The sequence below is a fragment of the Macaca thibetana genome, chromosome 12 (assembly GCF_024542745.1).
Source record: "Macaca thibetana thibetana isolate TM-01 chromosome 12, ASM2454274v1, whole genome shotgun sequence".
In the NCBI taxonomy this organism is placed as follows: domain Eukaryota; kingdom Metazoa; phylum Chordata; class Mammalia; order Primates; family Cercopithecidae; genus Macaca; species Macaca thibetana.
Genome location: NC_065589.1, coordinates 8,481,474 through 8,501,656, shown reverse-complemented (window position 1 = coordinate 8,501,656; position 20,183 = coordinate 8,481,474).

Here is a 20,183-nt window from a genome sequence, read left to right as displayed (position 1 = left end):
TAAAAATCCATAAGGATAGTCAAATATGAAAAGGAAGAGCCAGAAGTCAATTTCAAGGTAAAATTTCTGCCATGGTATAAACTCTATAGATGGGTTGAGAAACACATTCTTCATCTTCTGAACTGGAAAAAAAAATTAATTCTCTACAATTTTCTGCTGCTGCTTTTTAAAAACAATAAAACGAACAAACAAGAAGCCAAAGCAGTCAGGTGGCCACTTGTCAGTCAGCTCTGCAGACAATTTCTTCTCAATTAGGAAGGCCCAGAGCCCATCACTCTCCCGTAGCCCTCCCCACGTGGACTGATCTCTCCACACTTATGTTCACAGACTGTAATTCTCTGCAGGCCACAGGGTGGACAGGGCAGGGAATGCACCAGAGTGGCTGTTTTTGGGGTTTCTCTAACAACAAGCAGATGTAGCATAAAGCCAGGAGCCCTGAGTGCAGAGGAATCCCGGCCTGACACTCACCCCTCTAGGCAAAGACTCATACCCTTCACTGAACTCACTACCAGTTTGGTCAGGACAAATGAAATGGCTATTGGTTCAGGACAGGAGTCAACATCTATCTTGCACTAGCAGGAACAAGAATCTATCTTTGCTGATGCTCTAGGCCTGCTGCAGTGCAGATCTTCTCAGCAACCTTGGAAGGAACACCCTGTATTACTCCGGTTTTTTTTTTTATTTTATTTTTTATTTTTGAGATGGAGTCTCGCTCTGTCGCCCAGGCTGGAGTGCAGTGGCTGGATCTCAGCTCACTGCAAACTCCGCCTCCCGGGTTCAGGCCATTCTCCTGCCTCAGCCTCCCGAGTAGCTGGGACTACAGGCGCCCGCCACCTCGCCCGGCTAGTTTTTTGTATTTTTTAGTAGAGATGGGGTTTCACCGGGTTAGCCAGGATGGTCTCGATCTCCTGACCTTGTGATCCACCCGTCTCGGCCTCCCAAAGTGCTGGGATTACAGGCTTGAGCCACCGCGCCTGGCCATTACTCCTGTTAAATTGAGTTTAGCTTAAAGCTGCCTCCATACATATCTTAAGTTCAGTTTAAGGGTTTCTCTGTACATAGTGGAGTCTCCCTCTGTCGCCCAGGCTGGAGTGCAGTGGTGCGATCTTGGCTCATGGCAACCTTCACCTCCTGGGTTCAAGCAATTCTCCTAACTCAGTCTCCTGGGTAGCTGACGTTACGGGCACGTGCCACCACGCCTGGCTAATCTTTGTATTTTTTTTTTTTTTAGTAGGGATGGGGTTTCACCATATTGGGAAGCTGTTCTTGCTGCCCTGCCCTACCTTGCTTTTCTTTTAGAAACCCCAATAAAGACAGTGGCCTAAACCTCATGTCTTCTGCCTCTGACCATCCTGGTGTCTTTCCCATGTGGCCTTATGTGGCATGCTGTGCCTCCTGTCTCTTGAACCTGTGAATATTATATTAACAGGTTATTTTTGTCTCCTCTGTCTCCTTTTGTGGCCACACCTGAATAACCATAAAAGAACACAAAACATCTTTCTTTAAAACAAAATAAAAAGAGTACGTTCCTATTACTAAAATATAGAGTAATTATATCGTAATAATTTGGGGCAATTATTCGAGATGTAAAATGTGAGATTTTATTAACAAATTAGAGACTCAACGTGTCTTTATAGCTTGATAAATTATGATTTGTTGTGTGCTGATGTCTGCTTAAAATGATAGGTATGAAGTCTTGTACAGAGTCCCAAAATGAACTTTGCTGCATTTAATTACATGTTGTTGAGTGAATTAATTATGCCACACTCTATGAGAGTTTTCTAATTCCTTTTCCTACAGGTATGATAATAATCCTTGTATTTCTGGAGTATATTTAAGCTTATATAAATGTTAATCGTCACATGAATCACAAATTCAGTCCATTACTCAACATCACACTATATTAGTGTTCTATTGCTGCCTATCAAACTGAGCAAGCTTAACAGTTTAAAGCATCTCACAGTCTCCATGGGTCAGCAGTCTGGCCATGGCTTAGCTGAGTCCACTGCTCAAGGTCTCACAAGCCTACAGTCCAAGTGTTGACTGGGCTGTGTTCTCATCTGGGTCCTTGACTGGGGAAGAGTCTGGTTCCATGCCCTCTTCCATTGTTGACAGCTTTGATCTTGTGCCCCTAGGGCTGAAGATGATTTCTGTTTTGCTGCTGGCTACCAGCAGGGGCTGCTGTCAGGATCTCCAAGAGGGCACTGAAAGTTTCCTGCCATGTGGCCCTCTCCAGAGGCCTCCCACAGCATGGCTGGCACTTCTTCAAGGCCAGCAGGAGAATCTCTTTGCTGAGATAGAGTCTCCCCCTTCCTTCCTTCCTTCCTTCCTTCCTTCCTTCCTTCCTTCCTTCCTCCTTTCTTTTTCTTTCTTTCTTTCTTTCTTTCTTTCTTTCTTTCTTTCTTTCTTTCTTTCTTTCCTTTCTTTCTTTCTTTTCTTTCCTTCCTTCCCTCCCTCCCTCCCTCCCTCCTTTCTTTCTCTTTCTTTCTTTCCTTCTTTCTTTCTTTCCTTTCTTTCTTTTCTTTCCTTCCTTCCCTCCCTCCCTCCTTTCTCTCTCTCTCTTTCTTTCTTTCCTACCTTCCTTCCTTCCTTCTTTCTTTTCTTCTTCCTCCCTCCCTCCCTCTCTGTCTTTCTTCTTCCCTCCCTCCCTCTCTCTCTCTCTCTCTTTCTCTCTTTCTTTCGTTGCTTCTGACATGAGCCCTGCTTGCATCGTGCTGCTCTAAATTAAAATGTGAGGGGATCCATTTGGGGGTGTGGCTAGTTGGGGGAAATAAGACTTGTGTTTTATACATGTTAAATTTAAGTGACTGTGTGACATTCAACTAGAAGTATCAACTGTGGATATGTGAGTCTAGACCTCAGAAGAGTGGTCGTACCTAGAGGTATAAGTCTCGTGTGTTTCAGCATAAAAATGGTATTTAAATCAACAAGAACATTTAAAAATCACTTGGGAAGAGAAAAATAAGTGAAATAGAAATACAAGAAAAGTTCAAGAAAAATATCATTTTTAAAAAGAGAAAGGACCATGACCCAAACCTTAGGAATTCAGTATTCGAAGGTTGGAAAGAGGAGGAGAAGCCGCAGAATAAGGTAGAGTCTGAAATAATGTAACCTAATCAAGGAAGTAACAGTCTGTATTTCATCAACTCTGCTATATTCTATTGATGAGAAGAAGTGTGGTCCTGCCAGCACTCAAAGGGTACAGGGAGACTCAGGGCATGAACATTGCGGGCAGGGATCCTGGGCCATATTACACTTCTGCCTGCCATTGGCCACTTGTTTTGTGATTATGGCCTCATGCTTTAGGGAAATCTAAGAGATTTCAGATGTGTTCTAATGGGCAGGAAAGAATGACGTTTTTATCCCAACTTAGATTGAGAGATTTTGAGAAACTTCACTGCTTGTTTGCTTAATTGTTCATGTATTTTTGGAGTAGTAGAATTTGCTAGATTCTTTTTACCTCTTGGGGTACTCATCCTTCATCTATATGAGTGCTGACTGATATAGGGAGTATAAAAGCCCATTTCCCTTGCCTCCAGGTGGTGTAATTCTATGGTGCATTTTATGTACCAAATACCCTACCACCAGCACACACCCACTCCATGGGTTAAGCCAAGGTTAGACTTTACCGGAGGCCATCTTCTTGCTTTCCTCCTTTCTCTCCCCTTTCCTGCTTCCCCCCTTCCCTTACAGGTGTCTCCTAAAGAGACCCCTCCCTATAGATCACGTTGACCTGAATCTCTGACTCAGGCTGTGCTTCCAGGGAATCTGACCTGACCTGAGACATTCACCTTGTCTCAACAGAGCTGTCAGATGCTCTAGTGTAACAATCACCTGCCTGGGCTTTGGAACCAGGAAAGTCCAGGTTTGTTTCCTGGTTCTGCCACTTACTAACTATGTACACCTGTTACTTAATCTCTTGAAGTCACAGTTTCTCTACCAGCAAAATGGACATAATAAGGGTAAGAAGATTAAAGAAAGAGGGTTTGTAAAATGCACATCATATAATAAATACTTGAGAAATTTTAGCTATTTTTATTATTTCCCAGAGATGAATATAATAATGAGTATATAGATATACTTTTCAAGGAAATATGTCTTTTAAAACTTTAAGCTCCGCACGGATGCTTTCTTTCACATCTGAAATAATTATGCCACCTCTCCAGGCAGTGGCTTTGATTTGTTTTTGATACTTGTGGTAATAGGTTCCATTGGAACATTGCCTCTTTCTGGGCACTGCCCGTGAACCAATGGCTCCCCGTGGCGAGGCTTCTTACTAGGTGGCTAAGAGGTCCAAACCCAGTTTCACTTCAGGGCTTCGGGGACTGGAAGCCAGGTCTGTGAATTCTTTAACAACTTGGTTTTGTTCGTTTTGAAGCAAATCAATCTAGGTGTTCCAGGCTTCTTCCAGCTGGGCAGCTCACTTACTGCCCTGAGCAAGGAAAAATTAAAGCTCAGATCACGGTACCCTCCTTCATTAGAGGGTACTCATGTGTTTGGAGGGCAGTGGGCGGGCTCACAGGAGAGAAGGAATGTAAATACTTACCCAGTAGATTTTATTTTATCCCTTTTCCATTATGAATGACCTTATAATCCATGGTAAAGATTTCGAATATTACTCTGGGCAATGGGGAGTCATTAAACTGTTTTAAACAGAGAAATGACATCTCAGATTTGCATTTTAGAAGTCCTTGGCTCCAGTGTGGAGAACAGATTGTGAGGGAAGAGGGAGGCAGGGAGAGCAAATATGGAATTGTTTTAGCTATCTGGGAGAAAGGCAACGGGGCCCTGAATTAGTAGAGACTGGAAGAAGATTCTGGAGACAGCTGGGGACCAGAACCAATGGGATTACATGTAAGGGGAAGAGAGAGATCAAGAATAGGCTACAGGAGGCTGAGGTGAGAGGATCTCTTGAGCCCATGAGTTTGAAGCTGCAGTGAGCTATGATTACACTGTTGCACTCCAGTCTGAGTGACAGAGTGAAGACCCCATCTGTGGGTTCTGTATTTCACAACTGGCTTGATGATGAGTCATTCATTGAGATGAGGAACATGGTGAAGTTTGGCTATATCAAGCTGTGATGTCAAGTGGAGATGTCTGGTAGGCAACTGGCTACAAAGAGGGAGGAGTAACAGGGTCAAGGCAGCAGGAAGAAGAGAGATTAGGGGGTGTAGGAGAATGATTGGACCCACTAGAAAACCACTGGGGAGCACCTCCTTCAGGGTGTGGCCAGACTTCTGTTAAGGCAAGGATGGAAAAGGAACAGTTGCTAAAGTATTTTACAATAGGGGTGGTTTATTAACCACGAAAAGTTTTGTGTGAGTTTTTTCCAGAGAACATGGAAATACTTTGGGGGCAGAAGAGGAGAGGAAAGTTAACTGAGAGAGTACGGAGATGACAGTATGGTAGAATAAGATGTCCAGAGGGACTTCCAGCTCAGGAGGGTCCAGGAAGAACAAGTAGGCAAGGCCTGGGGTTTCCTTAACTGCAAGAATCCCAAAATGCCGAGGCACTGGGAGACAGAAGGGTCCCTGTCCAAGAGAGCAGCTTAGCAGTGCATTTCTCTGGTTCCTTTCTTCTGTTTTCAGAGCCCTGGCCCAGCAGTCATGAAGTTCTATGTCCCTGTTCCACCCGTAGTGCTATGGGTTGAACTGTATCCCCTCAAATGCACACTTTGAATTTGTAACCCCCAGTACTTCAGAATGTGACTGTGAAGACAGGGCCTCTAAAGAGGTACTTAAGTTAAATGAAGTCGTTAGAGTGGACCCCAAATCCAATATGACTGGGGTCCCTATAAGAAGCAATGAGGACACAGACACACACAGAGGGAAGAACACAGGGAGACAAAGGGAGAAGACAGCCACCTGCAAGCCAAGGAAAGAGGCCTCGGGAGGAACCAACCCAGCTGACACCTCCATCTAGACTTCCAGCCTTAAGAGTTGTGGGAAAATAAATGTCTGTTGTTTTGGACTCACCCATGGGTGCTTTGTTATGGCAGCTCTGGCAAACTCATATGCACTGATGCTGGAGGAGGAGCAGCAAAGGAGGTGCCCTGCTTTGTTTTGGAAACCAGAGTGAACACTGCTGGCTGGATGTTCCCACAGGGCTACCTCCACCGGGCTGGAAACGCTGGTCCTACTGCGAGAAAGGAGGCTGTGGCTGCGGGGGCAGACCTGTGGGAACCACCGGAGGAGATCCAGGATGTGGCCCCGGTTCAAAGTAAGCCTTGGGAGCAATGACGCCTCCCCACAGGGCTGAGCCAGGGGCAAATGAGAAAATCAAAGCCCTTGATACATGGTGCAGGTGAATAGGGGGCAACTTAGACAGGGGTTCTGGGTGCCATCTCCAGCCCACTGCTGGCCTGCCTGTGACCTAGGACAAGCTAAGCAACTTCTGTGTCCCCAGTTTCTTCAACTGTAAAATGGGCATAATAATAATAAAGTGCCACCCTCCTAGGTTTACCTTGGGGATTAAATGAGATGATAACGTGTGTACTTAGAACGGTGCCTAGCACCACGTAAGCATGCAGGCCAGCACCCTCATTCATTTGTGATTCCACACATAGTCGTGAAGCTTCTGGACACAGGCACTGCGTAATCTGCCTTGGAGAATACATAGGTGAGGTTCAAAATCAAGCAATGCTTTAAAAACCGAAGACTTCTATGGTGTTGCTAATTGCTGTGTGAGTTGTATTACACTTTACTCAATTAGATTTTTAGAACAGCTTCATTAAGGTATAACTTACATAACTTTTAAAAATCTACAGTTCAATGACTTTAAGGAAATGTAAATGGTTACAGCTGCGTCACCATCATCACAACCCAGTGTTAGAAGACTTCCATTACCTCTCAAAATTGCAGTCAATCTCTACTCACATCCCCATCCAGGCAACCACTGATCTATGGCTTTCTGCTGCCGTAGTTTTGCCTTTTCTAGAATTTCATTGCAATGAAATAATACAACATGTAGTCTGTCCTGCCTGGCTTCTTTCCCTGAACACAGTGTTTTAGCACGTGGTTGCATGTATTAGTAGTTTGTTCCTTTTTAATTGCTGAGCAATTTCCATTGTAGGGATGTACCCCATTTTGTTTATCCATTCATCAGTATATCTACGTTTGTGTTATTTCTGCCTTTTGGCTGCTATGAATGATGTTGCTATGAACATCCATGTTCAAACCCTTTTGTGGATGTATGTTTTCATTTCTCTTGGATAGACACCTAGGAGTGAAATTACTGGGTTATATCGTAAGTATATACATAACTTTTTAATAAACTGCCAAACTGTTTTCAAAAGTGGCTATGCCAACCCAGCTGGATTTTTAATTCCTTCCAAACATGAAGTGTGCCATGGATCTTATTTTACAATCAGTTCCCTCACTGCCATTACTCACTCTTGCCTCCCTACAGAGCCCAAGACCATGCGGTAGGTTTGCAGAAACTCACAATCCTACCAACCAGCTGGATTAACACACTCCCTAGAAACACGTAGCTTGTTTCCTGGGCTGAGCAAGTGTGGTCCTGTCAGAGGTTTTTGTGCTCTACAAGAGCATATGTCTGAAGTAATTGATTTAGTGTCTGATGCACTCTCTCTGAAGAGTGGCTGAATTACAAGCTCTCCAAATCCAGCTGATCCCTCACATGACTCATTGGGGACCACAAGGGGGACAGTGGGGCTGGGAGGCTCATTTGGAGTGTTCACTTCTTTCGCTCCACTGTGACAGGAGATTCTGCAACTTTTTTGCAGTTACATCTATGGTTAAAGAAAAAATTATTCAATGGCCCTTATGAAAGCATGTAAGAAGCCCTCAAGATAGGCATCGGGACCACTGCAACGGGGTTTTGCAGATGGGGAGAGATTAGGTTCAATTCTGAACATGACATATGCAAGTGGGAATTTACAGCCAAGGACATGGTGGAGGGAGTGGATGGAAACCACTAAGGGCCCAGGGTGATCAGACAGCAACTGGGGGGTGGTGGGGTGGGGATGACGAACCTGATTAGATATCAAGGGCAATCAGGTATTTGAAGGTATAGGATTCTTGCCAAACTGATTTAGCAGGTTCTTTGCTAAAACTGGTTTTTACAAGAAAGAGCTCAGACGGGCCCAGAGGTTTTAGAAGCCTGACTAGTGTTCGGTCAAGCAGAGAATCTTTGCCACTATCAGCTTGAAAATGGTGAGATCCAAAACACAGGAACATGGCACCTGTGGTGGGAACTAGGAGCTCAGAAGACCAAAGGGAATCCTTCTGGTTGCCCCCAGGAGTCCAGACCCAGAGTACTAGGGTCTGCACCAAGAAAGCCTTTTGCTTGTGTTGCCTTTAGAGAAGAGGAGACCAGCTGGGCAGCACCGCCCCTCCTGGGTTATGCGCAGCTGAGACACTCATATCCTGGCAGTGAGCCCGGGCCATCTTGATGGCTGATTCCTGTTCCAGACCAGGGCCTGATCTCTTGGGATTGTTCTTGCAGGACCCAATATGCACAGTGAAGGAAAAAGTAAGTGCAGAGGAATGACCGCAAAGCCCGCCAGGTCTGATGGGGAGCATGACGCAGAAGCTGAGCCTCCAGGTTCCCAGCACTGTGGTTTCCGGGGTTCCTCTGATGCCCATGAGCTCCTGGCTCCCCATCTGAAAATGAGGACGAACGTTCCCCTTTCTGCCTCACAGTGTGAAGGTCAGTCACATGGTGTGTAAAAACCCTTGTCACCTGGAAAGCGGCTCTCACTGGAAGTGACCTGTGCATTCCTGAGCCATAATCAAGCCGGGCACTCCTCAAACCTCCCAGACGATAAGAACCCCTTGGGCAGATGCTCAGATGACCAGCCTCATCCCTGGAAATTCTCGTCAGTGGGTGTGGGTTGAGGCATGGGAATTCGTGTTGAAGCAAGCTCCCTAGGGTGATTCTTCTCCTCAGTGACTGGGGAAGCACAGACCATCTAGTTGAGCGGTTCTCAGGCTTGTCTGCAATGACCTGGGGGAACGTAATAAAGAGAAAGACTTCCTTTTCTATGTTTGACCACTGATGGCTTTCAATCTGTTCTCTCTCCCTCCCCCGGAACCACATCCAGGCAAGTTGATGAGAACATTGATGCTTTCTCCCTGGGTGCCTGAATGCCCATGCGGAGTTCAAATCCTGGCCTCTGTGCAGGAACCCTCAACCTGGCTGGCTCACTTTTAACCACAGTAGAACCAATGCCACTGCTATCACACTTACTTGGTTTCCTGAAGCCCCCTGGAATGTATTGAGCCCAACTTGATCTCCCAAGAAAGTCACATTATGTGACCCTTTTCACATCCTAACAATGGAAGGGACCAGTCTGGGCATCCTAACCAATTTTGGATGGGGGTTAATCCCACCCTCCACGGGGCACCTGCACTACAGGGGGCTTCAAAGGCCACTGCCTGGCCTGCAGAGTCAGATGTGAGCATCTGGGAGGCAGTCTGGCCCTTGGTTGAAAGCCCCCTGGGTGATCCCTGGTGATCGTTGGGGACAGTGGGGACTGAGGACATGGGTCTCATTCTCACTTCCCATCCAGTTGACCATAGCTTTCTCTTAGCTGACCTTGCCTCAGCCTGGTGAGGGCAAAGTCTGTGCATTTTTTGTTACCTTTCTATTCCCAGATTTTAGCACAGTGCACAAAATCCAGGAGCTGCTTGACAGAAAGAAATGAAAAGGAAATTGCTTAGAAACAGTGATCTCATATCAACCAAGTATATACCAAGAGTCAGGCCTTCTCGCTTTGACACTTTCTCCTCTCTATTGCTATTCATTCTGGGGACCTTTGGGGTAAAACTGCATGTTAAAAGGTAAGGAAGAAGACTCCAGCCGAGGAATAGGATTTTCACACCTAGAGTTGTTAAAAAATGCAACAGAGTCCCGTATTGAACTCTAAACAGAAACTGGATCCGGGATTCTTTAGAAGGGATTCTTAAAATGGGTGACCCCAAGCCTAAAGGACTTCAGTGGAATCTTCCAGTCCTGCAGTCACCGATACCAGCTGTTTGTAATGGGAGAGGTTCAGTGACTCTTGTCGGGCACTAGATGGCGATCAGGCATCGATAAGGCCCAACAACTGCCTGGGACCTGAGACCTGGGATTGGCTCCTCCAAACCAGGCCGCCACGCTGGGAGGTGGCCATTGTCATTCTGATTGTCTGTGGGAGACCAGTGAGGCTGGCGGCGGGGATTAGGACTTCACCCAAGGATCACACCCTCCTTCAACCCTTCCGTGCAGCAGATTTTACATTCACACGCAGTGACCGCAGGCGAGGGTGTGGGGCACAGCCCATGAGAGAGACCAGGGGGTCAGCAGTGGTGGGAGGGCTATGTGCAGTGCAGCCAGGGACCTCGGAACGGGTCTCTGTGGCCTCTGGACCCTGCCCCACGGGCCTCAGGGAGGAAGAGCTCTTGAAGCCCGAGAAGGGGCTGTGCTCTAAGGCTGCTGCCTAGGCCTACCTTGCAGCCCCCAGGATGGTTTTCGGGATGCCTCTAATAACACCCATGTCGCTCAAAATGGCCAAGCACCATTTTGAGCCCTTTCCGCATATCAATGTATTTAATCCTCACACAAGCACGATGGACTGGCTACTACCATCATTGTCATTCTACAGATGAGAAAACTGAGGCACAAGAAAATTACAAACTTTGTTCAAAGTCATTTGTAGACCAAAAAAAGAAAAGAAAGAAAAATTCTGAGCCCCTCGACCATCTAAATGGACCCCTCCTCTCCGCAAGGACATTCCAAAGCTAACCTGAAAAACTAGTTCAGGCCATGATGGGAAGCGGGGGTCAGAGGTCAGACATGCCTCGTTATGCCCTCCTCCCTTTTGGAATTACTGATGGAACATTTACAATCTATTTTCTCTGAACCTGCCACCTGGAGGTTTCACATGCATGATTAAACCTTGGTCTTCACAACCCCTTATCTTAACCCAGACATTCCTAAGTACTCTGACAATAACTTAACTCGTTCAACCAATTGCCAATCAGAAAATCTTTGAATCTACCTGGAATCCTCCACTCCAAGCCCTGCAGCTTCCAGTTGACCCACCTTTCCAGACAGAAATAATGTTCATCTTACATGAATTTGATTGATGCCGATGTATAAAATGTATAAATGCATAAAATGTATAAAACTAAAATGTATAAAACTACACTGTCCCCGACCACCTTGGGCACATGTTCTCAGGATGTCCTGAGGGCTGTGTCATGGGCCATGGGTCACTCATATTTGGCTCAGAATAAATCTTTTCAAAGATTTTACAGAACTTGACTCTTTTCATCAACACATTCAACAAGTAGGTGACAGAGAGGGGATTATGCCATTTTTTGAGACAGTTTCACTCTGCCACCTAGGCTGGAGTGCAATGGTGCAATCTTGGCTCACTGCAACCTCCACCACCAGGGTTCAAGCAATTCTCCTGCCTCAGCCTCCCAAGTAGCTGGGATTATAGGTGCCCACCACCATGCCCAGCTAATTTTTGTATTTTTTAGTAGAGATGGGTTTTCCCCATGTTGGCCAGGCTGATCTTGAATTCCTGACCTCAGGTGATCTGCCTGCCTCGGCCTCCCAAAGTGCTGGGATTACAGGTGTGAGCCACTACGCCTGGCTGCAAAATGTTTTAGATGAATTTTGTTCAACTGAAAAAAAAAAAAAAAGTGTTACCTCTTCAGACTTCCTTGGGATGAAGCAACTGACTCCCTCTCACAGGAAATTTCTATGACAGTCAACAAAAGCTGTCAAATTGCCTGCCTTTGTTCTTTGAGAAATTAGAACTCCCTCAGCTTCCAATGCCTGCAGGTTACATTTCCAACCAGTGACTCATTTCATTGAGGTGAGTTCTTTTTCCTGCAACGATAGCAAGTTTGTTATACTAGTTGGGTCTTGGTGAGAACACTGACTAGGAACCAAAAAGAATTCCACAGCCCAGGACAATTGGGTCAAGCCATTAAAGCCCTTTAATTCTGGTAAAACCCCTCAAAGGGGCATGCTGAACGTGAGTCTTCACAGCCCTCTGGGGCCAGCACAATGGCAAAATCACTCCACCCAGAAGCAGTTGGCCCCCAGCTGGGACATTCCGGGTTCAGTCTGGCTCCTTGTCCCAAAGGTCCCTGGTTGGCACAGTGGGGCTCTGCACCATCTATCTGGTCCTCTCCAGGGAGACCAGGCATGAAGCGGCACGGGCAGCCTCCTGTGCCGGGAGACTCTGCTTTGCAAGTAGGAATTAAATTCATGTCTCTTTTGCTGTTGGTGTTACTTGGATACAAAATATCTTCTCTTTCAAATTAAGTTTTTGAAGCATCGAATTTTAGACTACTGGCAAGATAATGTGAAAACTACAGTGATTAGAAGGGCTTGGAACTATTCTCAGATTTTAGCTAAAATGTCACTTTCTTAGAGAAGCCTTTTGTGGCCATGCCTTCCCGATCCCTCCATCATTCAGTCAAGACCTTCTCTGATGCCCTCCAGCACCACCGTCGTTCCTTCATCATAACATCTTAATTAATAATTATATACTAATATATGTGATTATTTGATGTGTGGCTGTCCCCACCTCCTTCCCCCAACCTCAAATACACTAAGCTCCATGCTTGTGTTTAACAACCAGAGTGGTCAGGAAATGCCTCAAAACATCAAGCATGTGAATTACTTTAAAAAAAAAAATGAAAGTAAGTGAGACGTTTAATTAAAAAAGGGGAAAAATGATGCACACAAGTGAGGTCCTGTCGCATGGTAGCCTGATTAATTAACTGCAGGATGGCATGTACACCCAGTGGCCCATGGTGCAGTCATTAAAATTCGGAAGTATCGGTTGACTAAGAAAGATGCTCATAAGACGCCTTGTGAAATAAGCAGTTTTATAAAGCAGCCAATGATTCCATGAAAAATACAGAAATGTGCATAAGAAAGAAACAGTTGGAAGGAAAAACTTGTTAATGGCAGGAGCAAGGACATCTGAAGGGGAGCAGTTGGGGCAGGAACTCCCAACTGAGTGTCCCACCATTTCCTCCTCTCCCTGAGCCCCAGCCAGGTCACATTTCCCAGCCTCGCTTGCAGGTGTTATGCCCAGACCGTTTATTCCCCGAAGAAGACCACCAGAGTCCAGAGTCAAAGCTAAGCAGCAAGGATCTTTATTACAGGTTCGAACCTGGAACTCTCCCTCGCTCGTGAAACGAGACGGGCAGGAGAGCTCCCCCACTGAGCTCCGAGCAGTGTTATATAGTCTAAGAAAAGTGGGCATAGAGTTATTATACAAATCAGATATATGATTGGCTAGTGTTTGAACAAGGCGATTTGGCTAACTATGATTGGTTCCCGCCATCTCTGATATTTTGGTTCAAACTTTGAGGCGGGAGAGCAGGTTTATGGCAGCAAGAGTTTATCTTACTTAAACACGTCTTGTGACCTTGCCTCAGAACTTACAAAATCTCTGGTATGTGCAAAACAAAATCTCTGGTACGTGCAGAAAACCAGGTACTCACAGAACTTACGAAATCTCTGGTATGTGCAAAGATTAGAGAGCAGAACAAGGGTGTAGCGGGTGGGGGGCGGGTACACATCTATCTTTGTGTCCTTTCACAGGGAGGTGTGGTCATAGCTGCACCTTGTCAATGGCTTCTGGGCAGAGCTGATGTAGACCATCTCCAGATTTGACCTGCTGACACTCCCCATGTCCCAACCTCTATTATTCTTTGGCAATCTGCCGGCTGGAGGTTAGTGTCCAAGGCGACCTTGACTTTGGAAGCCACATGGTGAAGGTGGCATAGCTGCCAGCATCCTGAATCCCTGAGGAACTGCGTGAAGCAGGGGTTTACATGGCACCAACACGTACACCAGCCTAAACCTGCACTGGATTGGGGCTGGGGCGATATCTAAGAGGCCATGGTAAAGCAGGGTGAAGCTGAGGATGGAGTCAGATGGAGAGGCAGGGGTCTTGAAGTTACTGGGAAGGTGTTTCAAAGACTCATATTTTCAGGCCTCTCCCACTGAGGTGCTGTTACGGGGGCCTCGCTCCTTCATGTACAGGATCTGATTGTATCTGGACTCTGTCAAGCTCCATCTGCCTTTTCCACCAGGGAGCAAGCTCCATTCCCACGACCTCAGCTGGACTCCACAACCTTCCAGGTATGTCCAGTTACTGAAGCAGTCTCATTTTGTTACAATTCAATCTTGTTCAATTTAAAAGTTTCAGTCTCATATCTGATCTAAAGCTCTCTAGGCTGGAGGCACTTGTGGCTGTCATGGTGTGGAATGAAGGGTGCTGTGTCTGGCCTCCTTCTTCCTGGTCTGGGGCTGGGGCATTAAGGAGGGAAAGAGGAAAATCTATCCCCTTCTCTATCTCTATGTGGCAATTGACTATCCCCTTTGGGTTAAGGGGAACCATTGCTCCCTACCGTGGCAATCCCCCCTTGGTGGTGACAAGGTGCTGTTCTTGTGACCAAGGCTGATTTTCTGTCTGCACGAAGCAGCTATGCATTTTCTTTTGCAGCAGGCATCCTGCTCGGGCTCTTACGTGGGAAGAGCACCTGGGCATGGGAGCTCAGGCCAATGATGTCCACTCTACCAGGGATAATGATGGAACTCTCTCCCTTAGTCAGTGGTATGCGGGAGCCAGCTTGGACCAGCCCATAGGAGCTGATGATTAGATTTTTAGGAATTTTGTGAGCAGATTGATATTTCCTTGGTAGTTTGAAATATGTCCTGCTGGGAGCATTTACACCACAGGAATTGGCAAGAGCTGCGCACGAGGACTGTTGTCTTCTACCCAGAGAACTGGCTACTAAAAATGTATTAGCACACTACTGACTTTCTCTGTAGGGTGAGTGGCTTGGCTACTTTCAAACAAGAGACGACCACTACTATTGAAGAAAGAGGGGGCTACTTGGTATCTGGAACCAAAAGCTGAGTATATACATTGCCCTGCAAGCAAGGGAGGACTATGCAGTTGGAGATGTGAGTCTCTCTGAAGAAACAAACTGCTGACTTTATATAGGGTTTTGAGAACTATGATCTTCAGGGATTGGAGGACTTTTGGAGGCAAGGTGAGTTGTCCTGTAGCTGTGAAATTGTGGCTACTGGGATTTAACTGTTATTGATTGGTTGGCTTTTAGAGGTGTAGCTACTGATGTGAAGATGCTGCTGATTGATTGGAATGGCTTTAAAATTGATCATGGTGGTTACTTGTTGCTACCACCAAAGAACAATCCGTTCTTCCCTTTCTCAAATTTGGAGCATAGGAAGTCACCATTCTCTGAATTAGCGATGGTATCCTGGATCTTAAAGGAAAGGACGTTTAAGTGGAGGTCCCATGGAAAGATGAGGGGGAATGTGTGGCTTTTGGTCCTTTAAACTCTGTGTTTGCTGCACAAAAAGCAATTAGTCTTTGCTCTTCTAGAGCTTCTCTCAATGTCCAAAGCCTCTAACCAGTTTGGCTTCTCTTTTCCATGGGGCACAGGGAGTCCCACCCTTGCTGAGAATTAGTTCTTCTCTGATGGTAGTGCTGGGGAGTGGTGACCATTTGTAGGAGTGTCCATCTTCAGGGAAGATGCTGCATCCTTCAGCAACTCTTGCAGGACAAGGGAAGATCTCAATAGTATATCACACCATCCTGTGTAATTCACATAACGGTTCTCTCTATGGTTCTCATTCCCCAGCTCTCGTTCATACAACATTCTTCAGTGTATAGAGCTAAAAATGGTCATCTTTTAAGTTCTCACCTGTCACTCTAGGACAACATCAATTACTTGATCAAATCAATAATACAGAGCTTATTTAAAGCTAAATGCATTTCCTTGGAAGCTTGCTTTGGATACTATATTTAAAAGGACCAAAAGTAAATACGACTGTGATCCATTATGCAGATTCAACCATCTTATAAAATATCACATACAGTCAGTGTTTACCTAAGGGCAGCAAAAGCAGCAATACTGCAATTAATTATTTAGGCAATAGCATCTCTGAGAGTTGCTTAAGTGATATTTATGATATTTTGCCATGGCAACTATTCTTGTTTTGAATATTATTAAATATCTACCAAACTGCAGTAGTAATGTACTTCTGGCTTAAAAATTGCATTGAGATAGCATCTCCAGATAAAGTCTCTCCCAGTGAACTACTAAAATTCCTGTCAAAGATGAAGAAGCTATGAGTACAGCAGTTTAGTCATGGGCTGGCTGAATGTGGAGCCCCTCGAGCAGAAGGATCACACCACCAGAAAGGACAGTTGTGCAGCCCAGGGATAGATGAAATGCAATTTCCTACACAGCGTATTAGTTTCCTGTTGCTTCCAGAAAGGACAGTTGTGCAGCCCAGGGATAGATGAAATGCAATTTCCTACACAGCGTATTAGTTTCCTGTTGCTTCTATAACAAATTATCACAAATTCTGTGAATTAAGACAACAACGTTTATTATATTATAGTTATGAAGGGCAAAAGTCTAAAATAGGATGGCAGTGCTATGTTCCTTCAGGAGGCTCTAGAGGAGAATCCACTTCCCTGCCTTTCCGGCTTCTGGATACCACTTGCATTCTTAGGCAGAAGAGCCCTTCCTGCATCTTCAAAGCCAGTACCATTGCATCTTCAAAATCCCCCCTGCCCCTCACCTCTGCGTCTGTTTTTCACATCTCCTCTTCTGACTCTGACCTTCCCACCTCTCTCTTATAAGGACTCTGTGATTGCATGAGCCCACCCCAATAACACAGGTTAATTTCTTCATCTCAAGATCCTTAATCACTATGAACAAAGTTCCTTGTTTGCCATGTAAGGTAACACATTCACAAGCTTTAGAAATTAGGATGTAAACATCTTTGGGGAGCCATTAGTTAGCCCACTTTACACAGGTTCGCATGTCATGTTCTGGGAAACATCAGGACCTCCTGGGAATTGGGATCTGTGAAGATCCGCCCTGAATTCACATGATAAGTGGGGGATAGAGCATGTATAATGTCACCCCCATAGCCTGCATGAGCCTTGAAGTTTTCATTGCAGGGAAGAAGGGATTTTAAAAACTTGGCTTGTCTAGCACTTACAATTCCTGACCTACAGGATGGCTTGGATGGACCATAGTTCTGAGATGTGACACATAGAGACATTGTTATGACTCGATGGTATCCCCCTCAAACTCATATATTGAAGCCCTAACCCCCAATGTGACTGTATTTCAAATAAGGGAGTAATTAAGGTTAAATGAGGTCATAAGGGTGGAATCCTGATCCAATGGGATTAATGTCCTTGCAAGAGACACCAGAAAGCTTCCTCTCCTTCTCTTCTGCCCATGCACAAAGAAAATATCATGAGGGCATGTGGGCACATGGTGAGAAGGCAGCCGTCTGCAGTCTAAAGGGAGAGCCCTCACCAGACACCAATGCTGCCAACGCCTTGATCTTGGACTTACAGTCTCCAGAGCTGTGAGAAGATAAACTTCTGTTGTTTAGGTCACTAGTCTCTGTGGCATTTTGTTTGGGCAGGCTAGCCAACTAAGACAAATAAATGCCTTTTAGAATGTTTAGGAAAGTTGGAGTGCTTTGTAGTGCCCATCAGCTACATGTAGTGCCCATCACTTTGTAGTGCCCATCAGCATGTTCTAGGAACTGCACGGGCTTTACAATAATACTCTTGTTTATTTTCCTAGCCTGTCCTCAGGTACACTTTTATTTCACCTTCAGGAAAAAAACAAAAAGTACCTCTTTGCTGTGATCCATGCAGCCTGGGCATTTGTGTGATGCCAGACTAGGTCTCAGGCACTTGGTCACAGGCCACTCACACCACAAAAACATCCAAAAATTTCAGGGCTTCTCCAACTCCTACATGTCTTTCCATTCCCCTGCCCCAACATCCCTGTTTGGCCAATTTGTTTTCTTCAAAAAGAAGGAAGGGGCTTGCCGGGTCTGTTGGCATTAACATCTTCTGAAGAGCTAAAGAAGTTCTTTACCTGGTGGGTTCTGGCTCAGTCTGACCATGCATTATTTAAACAGGCATTTGAGCTAAACTTGTATCAGGTGAGCTGTACACAAAGACAGATGGATGGAATAAAACTCAAAACCATCACCAACAGATAGCCAGAGCTTCCATCATCTCCCGCAAGGCCCATCTTAATAGGCCTCCGGATAAGCTCTCTCTTCTATTCTCATTCACCACATTAAGTCTATTCTCTACCCTGTCCCAGAATATTCTTTCCCAAATGTAAACTAATTCTCTTTTCCTCCTCCTTAAGATCCTTTAATGGCTCTAGTTTGCCCCAAGGATAAAGTTCGTGCTCCTTTACTTGGTGGCATCAAAAACCCTCCCTGAGCACTCTTTTCTGCCTTTGAGTCTGGCTCCTCTTCTCATACTCCTGACTCAGCCCTGGCCCACGTGCCTGTTCCATGTCCCTGTGTCCTTATAGGCACTCTCCCTTCCACGTGACATGCTCTTGCCCACCCCCCGCATCCTGGAAGAACCCATATCCCACCACAGAATTTCTCTTGCTTGGGCCCAATTTTGCCCAGGCCCTGTCAAACAGGAGCCATTGTCATGGTAAAAACAAGAGCTCAAGTAGATGCTTGATGCAATTAATAAACTCTCTGTCTCAGCAAAGTCACATAAAATATATGTAATTGTTTCATGCAAGATAAAGCATTAGCTGTGACCTCTTGCTAATCATTTCCACCTCTGATTTCCTATTTTGATTTCAAAGGCATAAGCGAATTTAATGAAGGGCTTGCATGATGACCCACTGCTGGGGCACAGACACCTGGAAGTGACATTGTTCAGACTATGAACAGTTATCTGAGACCTATGTGGCTGAGTTTTAAATTGGTGTTTATCAAAGCATTTCTAAATTATCTCACTCCTCAGAGATTCTCTAAGGAGGCTGGGTTATAAAATGGCCAAGCTCTTTTATTTCAGTGGTCTAGCTTTAGGCCATAATAAAATGTGAGCTGGTGTTTAAAGAGACTCATGAGGAATATAGGGATGGAAAATGAGTTTCATCATAAAACTGTTCAGTCATTCTCTGTGGTCCTATGATCATCGGGGCCAACTTCTCCATCAGGACAGGAAACTCATGGCTGAAAGTCCACGATACTTTTAGGAGCCCACAAAAATGTTTCAATTTCTTCTAAAACCAGACGAAAAAAATGAACTTTTAGGGTGAACAATGTTTTAATTTTTTTTTCTCATCAAAAATGAATGATAAATGTTAGAAACTATATTAGTTTTCTAGGGCTTCCAGAATAAAAGATCACAGGCTAGGTGGCTTAAACAGCCGAAATGTATTTTCTTAGGATTCTGGAGGCTGGAAGTCCAAGACCCAGGTGCCAGGAGGGTTGACTCCCTTGGGACCTCTCCCCGTGACTTGTGGATGGTGTTCACTTGCTGCTTCTTCCCAAAGCCATCCTCTGTGCACATGTACTCTTTGTGTATCTTTTTGTAGCAAAATTTCCTCTTTTTATAAAGACACCAGTCTTTGAATCAGGGTTCACCCTAATCATCTCTTTTTTTTTTTTTTTTTTTTTTTTTTTTTTTGAGACGGAGTTTTGTGCTTGTTGCCCAGGCTGGAGTGCAATGACGCAATCTCAATTCGCCACAACCTTTGCCTCCTGGGTTCAAGTGACTCTCCTGAATGGCCTCTTTTTAACTCAATCCCCTCTTTAAAGACCCTATCACCAAATACAGTCACATTCTGAAGTACTGGAGATTAGGGCTTCAACATATGAAATTTTGAGAAACACACTTTAGCCCATATCAGGGTCTACAAAAATCTATTATTATGGGAAGGACCCACAAAGGCAAAAGGACTGACAATAATCATAGTATTGAAACTGCCATTGCAAAAATTATAACATTGAGAAAATATGACACTGAAAGAAATCTGATCTGACCAACTCTATCTTGCCTTTAACCTCCAAAATGCCCTTGGTCATTCCTAAGCATGGGCCAAGCTAACTTTGGGAGTAATTTAGTTTATAGTTCAAATGACAATAGTCTTTCCCCAAACTCAACTGTCTCTGTAACACTAATGAAAAGTCACTAGGTTAGGAGAATGAGAGGGGCCTGAATTCCACTAAGATGTAGGCATAGTTGAACAATTACTATCCATTATTCCAGAGATCATAAGATTTGCAACTTTTCCTATTATTCCTGTAAATTACATTACTATTGTATAACCCAAGATTGGTCTTTTGAGATGTCTTTCAGGCTTTTGCAC